The sequence below is a fragment of the Oncorhynchus mykiss genome, chromosome 25 (genome assembly GCF_057628025.1).
Source record: "Oncorhynchus mykiss isolate SJ-2025 chromosome 25, ASM5762802v1, whole genome shotgun sequence".
Lineage (NCBI taxonomy): Eukaryota > Metazoa > Chordata > Actinopteri > Salmoniformes > Salmonidae > Oncorhynchus > Oncorhynchus mykiss.
The window spans coordinates 35,967,142-35,984,243 of record NC_143046.1 but is presented as its reverse complement, the minus strand read 5'-3'; the positions used below and the strand labels follow the sequence as shown (position 1 = coordinate 35,984,243).

The 17,102-nt window shown below is 43.1% G+C and overlaps 1 protein-coding gene and 1 pseudogene across 2 annotated transcripts in view; one reads left to right on the top strand and one right to left on the bottom strand.

The window, feature by feature from the left end:
* The window catches only part of LOC110505098 (AP-1 complex-associated regulatory protein), a 107,840-nt gene that overhangs the window by 36,799 nt on the left and 53,939 nt on the right, over positions 1-17,102 (top strand). The window lies entirely within an intron of this gene.
* Positions 1-17,102, bottom strand: part of LOC110505099 (gamma-aminobutyric acid receptor subunit alpha-6-like) — a 35,443-nt pseudogene that overhangs the window by 12,542 nt on the left and 5,799 nt on the right. The window contains exons 5-7 of the transcript XR_016491681.1: positions 16,439-16,521; positions 14,055-14,198; positions 13,507-13,659 (exon numbers count right to left, since the gene is read on the bottom strand). The product of XR_016491681.1 is annotated as a gamma-aminobutyric acid receptor subunit alpha-6-like (transcript). The remainder of the gene's footprint in view (positions 1-13,506; positions 13,660-14,054; positions 14,199-16,438; positions 16,522-17,102) is intronic.

Here is a 17,102-nt window from a genome sequence, read left to right as displayed (position 1 = left end):
TAGTTTCTACTCCAGTCTCATGTCCTGTCCTTATATTACTTGTAGAAGTAATACAGTGTACTTACTATAGAACACCGCTACTCTGTTCTGTAACTTCAATTAAAAATCAAATCAAATTGTATTAGTCACATGCGCCGAATACAACAGGTGTAGTAGACCTTACAGTGAAATGCTTACTCACGAGCCCTTGACCAACAATGCAGTTTAAAAAAAATACAGGTAAGAATCAGAAATAAAAGTAACAAGTAATTAAAGAGCAGCAGTAAAATAACAATAGCAAGACTATATACAGGGGGGTACCGGTGAAGAGTCAATGTGCGGGGCACCAGTTGAGGTAATATGTACAGGTAGAATCTATTAAAGTGACTATGCATAGATGATAACAACAGAGAGCAGCAGCGGTGTAAAAGAGGAGGGGGGGGGGGGCAATGCAAATAGTCTGGGTAGCCATTTGATTAGGTGTTCAGGAGTCTTATGGCTTGGGGGTAGAAGTTGCATAGAAGCCACTTGGACCCAGACTTGGAGCTTCGGTACCGCTTGCCGTGCAGTAGCAGAGAGAACAGTATGACTAGGTTGGCTGGAGTCTTTGACAATTTTTAGGGCCTTCCTCTGACTGCCTGGTATAGAGGTCCTGGGTGGCAGGAAGCTTGGCCACAATGATGTACTGGACCATTCGCACTACCCTCTGTAGTGCCTTGCGGTCAGAGGCTGAGCAGATGCCATACCAGGCAATGATGCAACCAGTCAGGATGCTCTTGATGGTGCAGCTGTAGAACCCGTTAAGGATCGGAGGAGGACCCATGCTAAATCTATTCAGTCTCCTGAGGGGGAATAGGTTTTGTCGTGCCCTCTTCACGACTGTCTTGGCTTGCTTGGACCATGTTAGTTTGTTGGTGATGTGGACACCAAGGACACTTGAAGCTCTCAACCTGCTCCACTACAGCTCCGTCGATGAGAATGGGGGCGTGCTCGGTCCTCTTTTTCCCGTAGTCCACAATCATCTCCTTTGTCTTGATCACGTTGAGGGAGAGGTTGTTGTCCTGGCACCACATGGCCAGGTCTCTGACCTCCTCCCTATAGGCTGTCTCATTGTTGTCGTTGATCAGGCCTACCACTGTTGTGTCTTAGGCAAACGTAATGATGGTGTTGGAGTCGTGCCTGGCTGTGCAGTCATGAGTGAACAGGGAGTACAGGAGGGGACTGAGCACGCAACCCTGAGGGGCCCCTGTGTTGAGGATCAGCACGATGGATGTGTTGTTACCTACCCTTACCACCTGGGGGTGGCCTGTCAGGAAGTCCCGGATCCAGTTGCAGAGGGAGGTGTTTAGTCCCAGGGTCCTTAGCTTATTGATGAGCTTTGAGGGCACTATGGTGTTGAATGCTGAGCTGTAGTCAATGAATAGCATTCTCACATAGGTGTTCCTTTTGTCCAGGTGGGAAAGGGCAGTGTGGAGAGCAATAGCGATTGCATCATCTGTGGATCTGTTGGGGCGGTATTCAAATTGGAGTGGGTCTAGGGTTTCTGGGATAATGGTGTTGATGTGAGCCATGACCAGCCTTTCAAAGCACTTAATGGCTACAGACGTGAGAGCTACGGGTCGGTGGTCATTTAGGCAGGTTACCTTAGTGTTCTTGGGAACAGGGGCTATGGTTGTCTGCTTGAAACATGTTGGTATTACAGACTCGGACAGGGAGAGTTTGAAAATGTCAGTAAAGACACTTGACAGTTGGTCAGCGCATGCTCGCAGTGCATATCCTGGTAATACATCTATCCCTGCGGCCTTGTGAATGTTGACCTGTTTGAAGGTCTTACTCACATCAGTTGCTGTTACGGTTTTCTTCGGGTGAAAGAGAGTCGGACCAAAATGCAGCTTGGTATTCTTGATACATGTTTAATAAAATATAAACATGAACAAATGCAAAACAATAAACGTAACACGAAAACCTAACAGCCTATACTGGTGCAAAACAAACACAGAGACAGGAACAATCACCCACGAAACACTCAAAGAATATGGCTGCCTAAATATGGTTCCCAATCAGAGACAATGATAAACACCTGCCTCTGATTGAGAACCACTCCAGACAGCCATAGACTTTGCTAGCGAACCCCACTAAACCACAATCCCAATACCTACGAAAACCCCAAGACAAAACACACCACATAAATAAACCCATGTCACACCCTGGCCTGACCAAAATAATAAAGAAAACACAAAATATAAAGACCAGGGCGTGACAGTTGCGGAGAGCGTAATCACACAGTCTTCCGGAACAGCTGGTGTTCTCATGCATGTTTCAGTGTTATTTGCCCCGAAGCGAGCATAGAAGTAGTTTAGCTCGACTGGTATGCTTGTCACTGGGCATCTCTCGGCTGTGCTTCCCTTTGTAGTCTGTAATGGTAAGAAGCTCTGCCACATCCGATGAGTGTCAGAGCCGGTGTAGTACGATTCAATCTTAGTCCTGTATTGACACTTTGCCTGTTTGATGGTTCGTCGGGGGCATAGCGGGACTTCTTATAAGCTTCCGGGTTAGAGTCCCACTCCTTGAAAGTGGCAGCTCTAGCCTTTAGCTCAGTGTGGATGTTGTCTGTAATCCATGGTTTCTGGTTGGGGTATGCACGTACAGTCACTGTGGGGACAACGTCATCAATGCACTTATTGATGAAGTCAATGACCTGTGTGGTGTACTCCGCAATGCCATCGGAGGAATCCCGGAACATTTTCGAGTCTGTGCGGGGGAGGGAGAGCTTTGTATGTATGTGTCTCTGTGTGTGGAGTAAAGGTGGATTTTTTTCCCCCTCTTGTTGCACATTTAGCATGCTGCTAGGACTTTTTGTAAAACGGATTTAAATTTCGCTGCATTAAAGTCCCCGGCTACTAGGAGCAGCGCCACCGGGTGAGCATTTTCTTGTTTGCTCATGGCGGAATAAAGCTCATTCAATGCGGTCTAAGTGCCAGCCTCAGTCTGTGGTTGTATGTAAACAGCTAAAACTCTCTCGGTAGATTGTGTGGTCTACAGCTTATCATGACATACTCTACCTCAGGCGAGCAATAGCTTGAGACTTCCTTAGATATTGTGCACCAGCTGTTGTTTACAAAAATACATAGTCCGCTGCCCCTTGTCTTAACAGATGCCGCTGTTCTATCCTGCCGGTACAGTGTATAACCAGCCAGCTGTATGTTGATAATGTCATCGTTCAGCCACGACTCCGTGAAGCATAAGATATAACAGTTTTGAATGGAAGTTTAGTCTTCCGTGTAGGTCATCCATTTTATTTTCCAAAGATCGCACGTTTGCTAGCAGAATGGAAGGAAGTGGGGGTCGCCTACGAATTCTCAGAAGGCAGCCCGCCCTTTGGCGCTTGTTCCCGCGAAAACAGTATATCATTCACACTGGGCTTGTCAGACTCGTTAAAGGAAAAAAAGGATTCTGCTAGTCTGTGATGAGTAATCGTAGTGCTGATGTCCAGAAGTTATTTTTGGTCATAAGAGACGGTAGCGGCAACATTATGTACAAAATAAGTTAAAAAATAAGTTGCAAAAAAAACAAAAAAAAAACACAATTGTTTGGGGACATGTAAAACGTCAACCTTCTTCTCCAGCATAAGGGTTCACGTTGTATTGACATTTCTATGCATATATTTTGTGGTGTGCAGCAGGTCAGCCACCAGGGGGAGACTCGTCGAGGCCTGGTGACAGACGGAGTATACATCACGAGGTGTTGGCTCCATCTGCTGGACGTGCCAGGCCTCGACGGGCTCTCCGGCCAGGACTAATTGGGGCTGATTGGGAGTTGGTGAGTAATCAAGGGCTGATTGCTCACCAGCTGTACAAGTCCCATAAAGCTGCCAGAAGGGCAGCACACAGGGGAGAGAGTGGGGGAAGAAAGGACTCCTGTATAGTTGGGGACGGTTGCAGAGGTAACAGGAGTGAGTTCAGTTTTTGATCCCCACAGGATACTGCAAGACCCAGAGCCCCGAAGATGGTATCCCAGAGAGAGTTATTTTCTTTTGAACCATTATTTTAATAAACACCTTTGAAACTGAGCTAATCCTACTCTGTCCTTGTCTGACCCAACTCCCTGGTCTGCCGCAATATATATATATATATATAACAGTAGGGTATTCAAAATGTATATGTGGACCCTGAGCCACTCTGGGGACATTCCCTGTGACTCCTCACAGTAGCCTACCGGATGTTGTAAGCCATGTTGGTACATGTTCCCCTGAGGAGGCCCTTCCATGGTTGGTCTTTCTGACTTTATAATATATGTGTTCAAACATTGCATCTACTTACAACATCTGGTAGGCTACTATGAGGATTGTGAATCACAATGAATGTCCCCAGAGTGGCTCAGGGCCCACATGTTAGTGTGTTCAGTGTCTCCTCCCCGTCTCTACTGTTTCAATGAGTGCGTATAGGATGCATTGAGGACAACAAAGATTGAGAAATATTCCAGTAAGCACTCAAGTGGTAGAGAATGATTCATACTAAAATACAATGGGTCATTGAGAATTGAAACTGAGAAAAAAGTGAACGGGGGAAATGACACACTCCCAACACATGCTCTCACACACACACATATCCCACACAGAGCTCACACCATATTCAGTCAAATTGAGGATGGACACAGACTTACCATCGGTCAGTGTATAGGTTAAAAGGTTAGATAGAGATGAAAGAATCTACAAAAACAAGCTGCTATGCCACCTATGAAATGCTAGATGCATATAAGTCCCTCAAATGTATTGAAACATGACCAGTGCATGTCCAAGAGGCAGAACCAGTTTAACATTATTCTAGTCCCAGATCTGTTTGGGCTGTCTTGCAAACCACTTTGGCCTTCATCATGCCAAACATTGATTGGACAAACATATCTGAGACAAGGCTAGTTTTAGGCTGCAGTTGAAGTCGGAAGTTTACATACACTTAAATTGGAGCCATGAAAACTCGTTTTTCAACCACACCACAAATTTCTTGTTAACAAACTATTGTTTTGGCAAGTCGGTTAGGGCATCTACTTTGTGCATGACACAAGTAATTTTTCCAACAATTGTTTACAGACAGATTATTTAACTGAAAACTCACTGTATTACAATTCCAGTAGGTCAGAAGTTCACATACATTAAGTTGACTGTGCCTTTAAACAGCTTAGAACATTCCAGAAAATGATGTCATGGCTATAGAAGCTTCTGATAGGCTAATTGACATCATTTGAGTCAATTTGAGGTGTACCTGTGGATGTATATCAAGGCCTACCTTCAAACTCAGTGCCTCTTTGCTTGACATCATGGGAAAAAAAGAAAAGAAATCGGCCAAGACCTCAGAAAAAACCTTGTAGACCTCCACATGTCATGACAACAGCAAAGGACCTTGTGAAGATTCTGGAGGAAACGGGTACAAAAATATCTATAGCCACGGTAAAAACGAGTCCTATATCGACATAACCTGAAAGGCTGCTCAGCAAGGAAGAAGCCACTGCTCCAAAAACGCCCAAAAAAAGCCAGACTACGGTTTGCATCTGCAAAGACGTACTTTTTTGAGAAATGTCCTCTGGTCTGATGAAACAAAAATAGAACTGTTTGGCCATAACGACCATTGTTACGTTTGGAGGAAAAAGGGGGAGGCTTGCAATCTGAAGACACCATCCCAACTGTGAAGCACGGGGGTGGCAGCATCATGTTGTGGGGGTGCTTTGCTGCAGGAGGGACTGGTGCACTTCACAAAATAGATGGCATCATGAGGTAGGGAAATTATGGGGATATATTGAAGCAACATCTCAAGACATCAGTCAGGAAGTTACAGTAAAGCCTGGTCGCAAATGGATCTTCCAAATGGACAATGACCCCAAGCATACTTCCAAAGTTGTGACAAAATAGCTTAAGGACAACAAAATCAAGGTATTGGAGTGGCCATCACAAAGCCCTGACCTCAATCCCATGGAACATTTATGGGCAGAAATGAAAATGCGTGTGCAAGCAAGGAGGCCTACAAACCTGACTCTGTTACACCAGCTCTGTCAGGAGGAATGGGCCAAATTTACCCAACTTATTGTGGGAAGCTTGTGGAAGGCTACCTGAAACGTTTGACCCAAGTTAAACAATTTAAAGGCAATTCTATCAAATACTAATTGAGTGTGTGTAAACTTCTGACCCACTGGGAATGTGATGAAAGAAATAAAAGCTGAAATAAATAATTCTCTCTACTATGATTCTGACATTTCGCATTCTTAAAATGAAGTGGTGATCTTAACTGATCTAGACAGGGAATTTTTACTAGGATTAAATGTTTAAATGTGTTTAGCTAAGGTGTATGTAAACTTACGACTTCAACTGTATATGCCACACATTTCACTAGATAATAACATATTGAGCCACCAGGGGGAGCTTCTTAATCATCCCTCAAGTCAATTCCTTTCTTTCCCTCCTTACACACGCATGCACACACATAGACACGCACACACACGCACACAAGAGAGAGTACTGTAACAGCCCCACAGCCTGGGGGTTTGGCCAATGCAACAATATTTATTTTCCCACAACACCCTCCTGTCACATATTGGACAGTTTCATTAGCTCCCCGCTGAGACAGGAGGTGGGAGGGGACGCACTGGGGCGTTGCGTGAATCAGTGTGGCTGTGAAATAACACGCACTAGCTTCTACAGCTGCTAGGATATGAGTAGAACCCAGTGACTCAGCGATCATGTGTTTGTCTTTGTAAGAAAGTCAGCAGGCAAAGCAAATAGGCTCATAGATGCAACAGATGCAGATACACATATGTGGGGTAGCATGCAAAACAGTGCCAAAAGGTGGGTGCTCATTTATCTTTTCATCAACACACGAAAGGGCAAAAACGCATTGGAAAACAGTAAATGCACTGAAGCATACCAATTCGCCTTCTTCGCTGCCTAAGCAAGTTCTGTCTGACTCTGGCATCATAACTGAGAAGAACGGGATAAGTGATTATTTTAATCGTGATTTTATCTCGGCAGGCTTTTTATTTGAGTGTAACGGTGGTTTAAATTGACTCTGGTCAGTCAATCGGCTGTTCTTACCTCTGTCAGCCTTTTTTGTTTGTTTTCATTTCAACAATTTACTACCTATGACGTGCTAGATGCCTTGCTTAAGATAGATGAGAAAAAAAATCGGCAGGGTGATATGCTTAATACATTTTTGCTGCAGCTCTCTGCCCCCTTCATTCCTCTGGACAGGTTTCATTTAAGCTTTCACTTGGATCTAGATTCATTCTAATCGCCCTTCTGGAAGGCAGACCTTTGAAATCCAGACTTGGGCAAGTCAGACTATTTTAAACCATGTCTGAGAAATGCCATTTCAGTTAGTCCAGTTAAAAAGTGCAATTTAGTCGAGGATTAGGCATCTTCTGTGTCAGTAAAACTGCCCCAATTTCTATCTACAGTGTTAAATCAGGTAACCTGCACTTGCACTTGATGTGTATGCTTTTGCCCCCACCGTTGACTATTCTCTATCTGAACTACATTCTGCCTTCAGTGTATTACAGAAAATCTTTATTGACCTGAAATTAGTACTGAATGATGGTAAAACTAAGTATATGTTGTTCTCTAGAGCGCATCAAAATAAGTCTGATAATTTAAACATGTGTACTTTGGATGGTGTCCATACTGATCATGTCCCTGCTTACAAATATCTGGGCATCTGGATAGATGAAAAGCTGTCTTTTCAAAAACCATATTGATGAGTTAGTTAATGAGCTGAGTATAAAAAGGGGCTTCTTCTATAGAAATGGATCCTGCCTCTCGCTAAACAATAGAAAACAGATTCTTCAGTAGACGCTCCTATCTATACACACGTAGCTGCCACTTCATTAAAGTCGTTAGATGCAGTTCATCATAGGACACTGTGCTTTGAGTACAGGTGTGCTATTACAGGTATGCCATACAGTTTTAGTACTCATCCCTGCATTATTAACCAGAAAGTTGGTTGGCCCTCTTTTGATGTCGTGTAGGTTTACATTGCTATGTTTTCATGTAGAAAACCCTTTTACAAAAACTCCCGCTGTACCTAACGTCTTTACTAAACTTTAGACGTATGAGTTACCACACCCAGTCTCAGGAATGGCCAACTTTAGAAATTCCTTTGGTATCAGTTAGGTAAATCAGCTTTTAGTTTTATTGCACCTTATTTGTGGAACAATCTTCAAAATGTTCTTAAAATGTTATGTTTTGGTGCCTCTAGGGCAATTCAGAAAGCTGATTGAGGACCTTATTACTGTTTTGTTTTTTCTGAGTTTTTCTAGTGTGGCTAGCCGCTGGATAGCCACTGAATTTACTGTTAGCATGCAGCCAAGTTACTAGCTAACCATTAACTAGCGCTCTCAAATCGTATCCTGAGGTTGACATAACATGGTTAACTTAGCTAGCTAACATACATCCCTAGCTGTGTCCTCAGAGCATGTGCAGACCAGGTGGCTGGAGTGTTGACAGACATATTCAACCCCCCCTTATCCCAGTCTGTTGTCCCCACTTGCTTCAAGATGTCCACCATTGTTCCTGTACCCAAGAAAGCGAAGGTAATTGAACTGAATGACTATCGCCCTGTAACACTCACTTCTGTCAACATGAAGTGCATTGAGAGGCTAATTAAGGATCATATCATCTCCACCTTACCCTAGACCCACTACAATTTGCATACAGCCCCAACAGATCCACAGATGACACAATCTCCACTGCTCCACTGCCCTATCCAATCAGGACAAGAGGAATACCCATGCAAGAATGCTGTACCCCCTCCTCGGCTCCCGAGTGACGCAGCTGTCTAAGGCACTGCATGTCAGTGCTAGAAGTGTCAGTACACACCCTGGTTCGATCCCAGGCTGAATCACAACTAGCCGTGATTGGGAGTCCCATAGGGCGGCACACAATTGGCCGGTTAGGGTTTGGCTGGTGTAGGCCGTCATTGTAAATAAGAATTTGTTCTTAGCTGACTTGCCTAGTTAAAGAAAGAAAAAAAGAAAAAAAAAGGAATGCTCTTCATCGACTACAGCTCAGTCCTCAACACCATAGTACCCTCCAAGCTCAATTCTAAGCTAGGGACGCTGGGTCTGAAATCCGCGCTCTGCAACTGGGTCCTGGACTTCCTGGCGGGACTTCCTGCTGATCCTCAACACAGGGGGCCGACAAGGGTGCCACGCACGTCTCTAACTCAATCATCAAGTTTGCAGAGGGCACAACAGTAGTAGGTCTGATTACCAACTACGACGACACAGCCTACAGGGAGGGGGAGAGGGCCCTGGCGAAGTGGGGCCAGGAAAATAACCTCTCCCTCAATGTCAACCAAACAGAGCTGATCGTGGACTTCAGGAGACAGCAGAGGGATCATGCTCCTCATCCACAACGACAACGGGGCCGCAGTGGACATCACTAACAACCTGAAATGGTCCATTCACACAGAGAGTATGGTGAAGAAGGAGCAACAGTGCCTCTAAAACTTCCATTCGAGCTTCATCACCACCTGGTACGGCAACTACAGGGCTGTTCAACCCCTACCATCTAGAAGGCTGAGACAATACAGGTGCATCAAAGCTGTGACGAGAGACTGATAAACAGCTTCTATCTCCAGACAATTAGATTGATAAACAGCTTCTATCTCAAGACCATCAGACTGATAAACAGCTTCTATCTCCAGACCATCAGACTGATAAACAGCTTCTATCTCCAGACCATCAGACTGATAAACAGCTTCTATCTCCAGACCATCAGACTGATAAACAGCTTCTATCTCCAGACCATCAGACTGATAAACAGCTTCTATCTCCAGACCATCAGACTGATAAACAGCTTCTATCTCCAGACCATCAGACTGATAAACAGCTTCTATCGCCAGACCATCAGACTGTTAAAGAGTCACCACTAGACGACCTCCGCCCAGTAACCTGTCCTGAAGTTTAGTTACTGTTACTAGCCGGCTACAACCCGGTACTCAACCCTGCACCTTAGAGATTGCTGTACATAGTCATTGAAAATTGGTCACTTTAATAATGTTTACATACTGTTTTACCCACTTCATATGTATAGTACAGTATATAAAACAACGCAAGATTCAAGACTTTGTGCTTTTCAGCTAAAATTATTATATAGAATTCTTGCCACCAACAAAATGTTGAATATTTGGGGCATAAAATCATCGAAGCTCTGCAGATTTTGTTGTGAGGATACAGAATCAATAGATAATTTATTTGGTATTGCCCTCAGTTAGCCTGTTTCTGGTCTCAGGTTCAGGAATGGCTGAAAATGTATAACATTGATCTAAAATTGACCCCCAAAATAGTACTGTCAGGAGATCTGGAGAGACAGGGTCAGTCAATTACTAATATGCTAATACTCTTAGTAAAAGTATTTATCTTCAACACGCAATCTGTAGAATCTATTCGATTAGATAGATATGTGTTGCATAGAAACACGCAGTGGGTGGCCAGCAGAGATAGATGGGATGGGCTGAGGGAAGTTGAGGGTTGGTATGTGGAATTGGAGACAAGTGGGAGTGGAGTTGCTGTGTGAGAGAGAGAATGATGGTCAAAAGATAAAGGGAAAAAAAGTCTAAATAAAACATCATAAAAGTACATTTGAATGACACTAAGTGGCAGTATTTTTACAACTAATGCTGGTTTGCCTGAGGCTGATGTCGTGCAGGTGTTTGTACACATGCATATACACACACTCTCATTCAAATAAACACATACAAGAACACACACACACACACACACATGTAATAGTGCCAGACATGAACACAAACATATACAGTTGGTATTGCTGTTATGATTTCAGTTGTCCTTGATGTCCCTTGTTGTAAATGTATTATAAAAATTTTAAAAAATGCATTGTTTGCTGTTTTCTTCTGTCGTTTCCTTTTTTCTCTTTAGTTCATTCTCTTGGTTGTTGGTGCATTGGGGGGTTCTTGGGGGTGGGGAATGGAATTAATTGTATTTTTTATTTCTTCCGGGGGGGACTGTGGGAGGGGTCTCGAATGGTTGAGGGACAGCTATTGGGGAACTGTGGGGGGATCTTGGAGGGTTCGGGTTTCACAAGGTTGTGATCATGAAAAAGGAAACTATGACATATTTTATATCACTATCATGCACAAGCACCCTCACACAGAAGGATGGCTCTGTTGCGGAAAGACTGACACGTTTGATAGTGTCTTGATGCTGTATTGTTTGTCCTTCATGTTTTAATACTTTAATGTTATTTGTATTTTTTGCAATACATAATTTAAAAAATATTTAAAACCACCCTCACAACATGATGCTGCCAGCCCCATGCTTCACGGTTGGGATGGTGTTCTTCGGCTTGCAAGCCTCCCCCTTTTTCCTCCAAACATAACGATGGTCATTATTGCCAAACAGTTATTTTTTTTGTTTCATCAGACCAGAGGACATTTCTAAAAAAGTACGTTCTTTGTCCCCATGTGCAGTTGCAAACTGTAGTCTGGCTTTTCAATGGCGGTTTTGGAGCAATGGCTTCTTCCATGCTGAGCGGCCTTTCAGGTTATGTCGATATAGGACTCGTTTTACTGTGGATATATCCAGCATCTTCACAAGGTCCTTTGCTGTTGTTCTGTGATTGATTTGCACTTCTCGCACTAAAGTACATTCATCTCTAGGAGACAGAATGCGTCTCCTTCCAGAGCGGTATGACGGCTGCGTGGTCCCATGGTGTTTATACTTGCGTACTATTGTTTGTACAGATGAACGTGGTACCTTCAGGCGTTTGGAAATTGCTCACAAGGATGATTCAGACTTGTGGAGGTCTACAATGTTTTTTCTGAGGTCTTGGCTGATTTTCTTTTGATTTTCCCATGATGTCAAGCAAAGAGGCCCTGAGTTTGAAGGTAGGCCTTGAAATACATCCACAGGTACACCTCCAATTGACTCAAATGATGTCAATTAGCCCATCAGAAACTTCCAAAGCCATGACATAATTTTCTGGAATTTTCCAAGCTGTTTAAAGGCACAGTCAACGTAGTGTATGTAAACTTCTGACCCACTGGAATTGTGATGCAGTGAATTATAAGTGAAATAATCTGTCTGTAAACAATTGTTGGAAAAAGTACTTGTGTCATGCACAAACTAGATGTCCTAACCGACTTGCCAAAACTATAGTTTGTTAACAAGATATTTGTGGAGTGGTTAAAAAACGAGTTTTAATGACTCCAACCTAAGTGTATGTAAACTTCCGACTTCACCTGTGTGTGTGTATACACACACACACACACACACACACACACACACACACACACACAGAGTGCCTTCGGAAAGTATTCGGAACCCTGCATTCAACCGAAATGTGTCTTCTGAATTTAACCCAAACCAATCAATTTCTATATATTGAACGCTGTAATACAGTATGCGATTTCCCAAGCTCAGGGGTAACACATAAGAAAGGCTGATTTACATGGAGTACTTGTAAAACCCAGGTTAATGAAAGTAATGGGAATGTGCTGTGCAATTGAGAAGTTCTAGAGCAGGGGTTCTCCAACCTTTTCACTCAGGCCCCCTTTACAGCATTGGGGAACATCCCCACCCCCGTTACGGGTGAGCACGCACCACTCATTTCTATGGGCACAAGCACTGTTCATGACACACAATTTTCACACCCCTATTATTGGCAGAGAGAACATTTTACAGGTTTAAAGCTCATTTTCTTGCAGTTCGGTACATTTTGCCATGTCTAATGTGTATTCAATCAAAATCTATGGGCTAAAAAACCTGCCTAAAAAAAACGTTACCTGGCATGGGCTTGTTGAACAGGACATTTCTGAGAAGTTATAAATAACTCTTTAAGGTATGCAATGACTGACAAGACAAGAAGAAAACTGATGATGCACTACCCAATTTGAAAATTGCACCTTGTGCATTCTATGACAACCTTCAAGGGTAAGATGGAAGCCCATTTGTTAACAAACAGAAGTGTGGGTGGAGTGCACCTTTAAGCCGGGAACCGTGTGCACCTTGCATGGAATTAGAGTGCCTTTAAGGCTACCTTACCTGATGTTAAGTAAATATCCTCTTGTTTGCTTGGTCTCCGATGGACTATACACTCTAGCACAGTGTTTCCCAAACTGTGGGGTGCACCCCCGGGGCCCCACAGTTTGGGAACCACTGTGCTGGAGTGTATAGTTCCGGGTTTAAAAAGGTGCACTCCTTTAATCTTTGACTCCACCCACAGTGGGGCCCTGCCATTTCTGTTTGTAAACAAATGGGCTGGTTTTGGCAAATGCAACTGCCACTTGATGGATAACAACAATGGAAGTACAACACACATTTAATAAATCATAGCCCTTAATTGTTATATAAGAGGCTAAAGACAGCCAAGTCCATTGCTCAGCAGCACGTAGTCACAAAAAATGAAGACAAAATGGAGACAAAGACACACAGACGAGGCACATCACTCTTCACACACTTTCACATCTTCTCTGCCTCTCAAAATAAGTATTTTACAGAATGGCGGGATTTGTGTGCAATACGTACCGAAAACCGTTCGAGCCGGGACTGATTCTTTATTTATCCAGAAGGACACTTGGGAGAGGATTACTGTCATGATGCAGGGGATATACGTCTGAATCATGAAGTAGCCCATTTTCCGCTTCAAGTGGAAGTGCACTGTCATCACCACGTATTCACCTGGAGAATAGCCATAGATGTGACGGTTGGTTTGTTCCATAAAAAAAAAAACAGACTGACGTGAGACAGTGAGCACAAGCACAGAAAATGATGGACTCCTGCTAGTTTGTATTGTGTCTTCACTGTTCTCTGAGGGATACAGCGTCAAACAAAATCATGCATTTTTACTGACACCATACAGAGTGCCTTTGGAGACAGTAGCGTAAAAGTTAATCATGATAAAATAAAATTAAAATATAACTAGACAAGTTATTTTGGACAAAGCTACTGTACAGAAAACATTCCAAACTGAATTAAGAACTGAAGAAGAAATTCCAATGTTTATTAACAAAGAATGGCATCACTATCATCAGAGTTGGGGATATCTACTGTATCTTACCAATGGCCTACCATACCTGTGATTGACTTGACCTCCTCACTGCTGACAGTGTGGCCAATGAGATCATACTGCACTAGGCTGGATGATTCTGGGGGAACCTCCACTGAATACTGTGGTCCTTTGGTCCAGGTATAAATCATCTCTGTTTTAGGGTATGCATCTGGGGGGAGAGAAGGAAAATATATATATATTGAACCCTCAAGTGGAGGGTTAATACAAATTAAATTGTAGCTGTAATGAAAAAAAATTTACAATGGAGGGAAGGAGGGAGGGAGGGAGGGAGGGAGAGAGAGAGAGAGAGAGAGAGAGAGAGAGAGAATAGGGCCTTTTTTTGTGACAGAGAGAAAGCGTCATTAAGTGGAAATGTTAAAATGGTAGTCATATGAGAGTATGACTACTGTGTGCAAGTGATATCCTCTCCTTAACTCTAAGCATTGTGAACACGAGAAACGTTTCTATCTCCCTCATCTAGTCAGCTGATCACAATGCATTTGTACGACACAATGATGTGTGATGTGATGGTGTGCAGTCCAGTTACGCATGGTTCCCCCACTTTATCTGTACATCCCTCACTGGCTTAATACATACAGACGTTGAAGATGACCTGAAATAGCGCACTCTGGATTTTGAGAGACCTTTTCCTCGTAATTTGATTGAAAATGAGTGGTACAGTAGCATGGTAATAAAGGGTGTGGGTGTCTACTGTGTGCTCAAAGGGTAGACTTCTGTGTGCTCAAAGGGTAGACTTATGTGTGCTCAATGAGTCTGCGTTCAAACAAACTGCCAGGTCTCACAAGCTCTTTGTTGCATGGAAAAGTTTTTGCATATCCAACGTTGCAAAAAAAACGGTGCAAAAACGTTGAAACGTGACATGAGGGTTCATACAAGAGGGCTGAAAGAAAAAACAACAACACATGCTTGGGTTCATGTCGGGGTCTGTTGTTCCCGTTTGTCGCTTCCCACAGGGGACTCAAAGTCGGCATGACACCAACTGCGCAGGGAAAATGGGCCGGCTGGGGCGTCGTGGAGTGGACTGCTGCCGGGGGCGCCGACTCACACTAGCTCTGGAGAGATCCAGAATAGGTCTGAGCTAACCTGGGGCGGGAAGAGGGATTCTGACCTTTCCCGAGCTACAGGCCCCATCGGATGCAGCGTCTGCTTCCCTGACTCTGGGCCAGGATGGGAGGATGGGATTTGGGGAAGGTGGGGGGAGGTACTATGTTAAACCAAGAATAACGTAACTGAATGATAACTGAGGAATCTATTTTGTCCTCTGCCTCTACAAATGTCACAATTGCTGATAATAGATTGGGGGAGGGTTGGGAAGTGCATGGGAAACCATCCTCCGATCCTTTCTTTTGCTTTTCCCTCAGTAGATGCTATCTTTAAATCGCTACTGTTTTCTGATAAGACCGAACCCTCATTTGAAAACTTCTTCCATTGGAGATAAGTCACTGTTTTGCTGACCGTATAGTGCTGAATTTGAGTTTCTTTGTTCTGTTTTTGGTACAAAATGAATGTCATGTATTATTAGCGTCGTTGTCAGAAAAAAGCAAATGACTTCTTACTTGAGGAATATGTATGAAATTCCAAAATATGACAAAACGGGAAGAATACCACAAGCTTGACACTGCATAGGGTAACGGTAATGGTAGTATTTTTCTCAAAACAAACTAGTAATTGTTTTGTTGTTGACAAACTGGGATATATTGAGTACCTCTACACATTTCAGACAGAATATGTGGTATATTATCTGTAACAAATACAAGGAAGTGTTAATAGGACCACCTTAAAAACAGACCCTTATTTACCACTTTATTTGCTGGTATTCCCCTTTTAAACATATCACTGGGTAGCTGGTGGATTGGGGGGGGGGGGGGGGGGGGGTTGGGGGTGTTGTTAAACCATGGGGGCTGTTTGCATTTAACATTATGGAGGTGATAAGCAACATATGAAGAAAAGTCCGCAAAAAGTTGGCGGGATGCTGAAGTTGGCGGAAAAACGTTGTGTGAAAGGTGTATAGGTGGGTTTAAATGTGTCATGTTTTTAAAAATCCCTACCCCTTTCAGATACACCAAAAAGCAGAGGGAAAGAAGCCGGCTGGTAAATTGGTGTGATCTGTGTATTCAAATATGCATTTTTATAAACATTGCAAACTAAATCAAACAGGACAAAGAACTGTTAGAGCATGTAAACACATAAACCGTGTCAGGTTTAATATCTGCTAAGAAACGATATAGTCGGATTTGCATTGGGGTTTATTTCAATGCATAGTGTTCCGAAGAATGCATGGCCTACAATTTATTAGTCTCATGAGAAGAATGAAGAACCGCTTTTTTTAAGTCACTTCTCAAGTCACTTCTATTACAATAGACTTAAAGTGTATCATATCATACTTACAGCTTCCAAACTTGAGAGGGCATGCATGTCCATCCATGGGGAAGTCCACAAGCTTCATGGGACACTCTGCACTGATAGTCAACCTATGGGGATACATACATCTAAACATATTGAAACTAATGGGAGTTGGAGAGAGTAGGGACCCCTCCAAACAGAAGACAAACATGTATCATATCCATAAAGTGGAGAACTACCTTTAGGATGGATACTGTAGGTAGGCTGAGTAGCACATGCTGACCAAACCAGCTCCATCATGCGCATGTTGATTTTGTCTATCCCCACCAGATGCGTTCATGACACGCAGGTTAAAATACCAAAACCAACTGTGAACCAACTATATTATTTTGGGGACAGGTCGAAACCCATTAAACATTCATGGACATTTAGCTAGCTTGTTGTTGCTAGCTAATTTGTCTTGGGAGATAAACACTGGGTTGTTATTTTTTACCTGAAATGCATATGTGACCCATTTCAAGAAGGTATGTCGAACGTCACTACTTCACAGGAGAGGCATTTGATTTTTTTTTTATCAAAATGCTTTTTGGGCAGAAATGCCTTCTGGAACATGTGAACTTTCATGTGTCTTAATAACAAACTTGTATGCCATCTGCAAATACAAATAAAATTGTTAAATTACGAGCCTAGTTGGTTTATCCATGGAAAA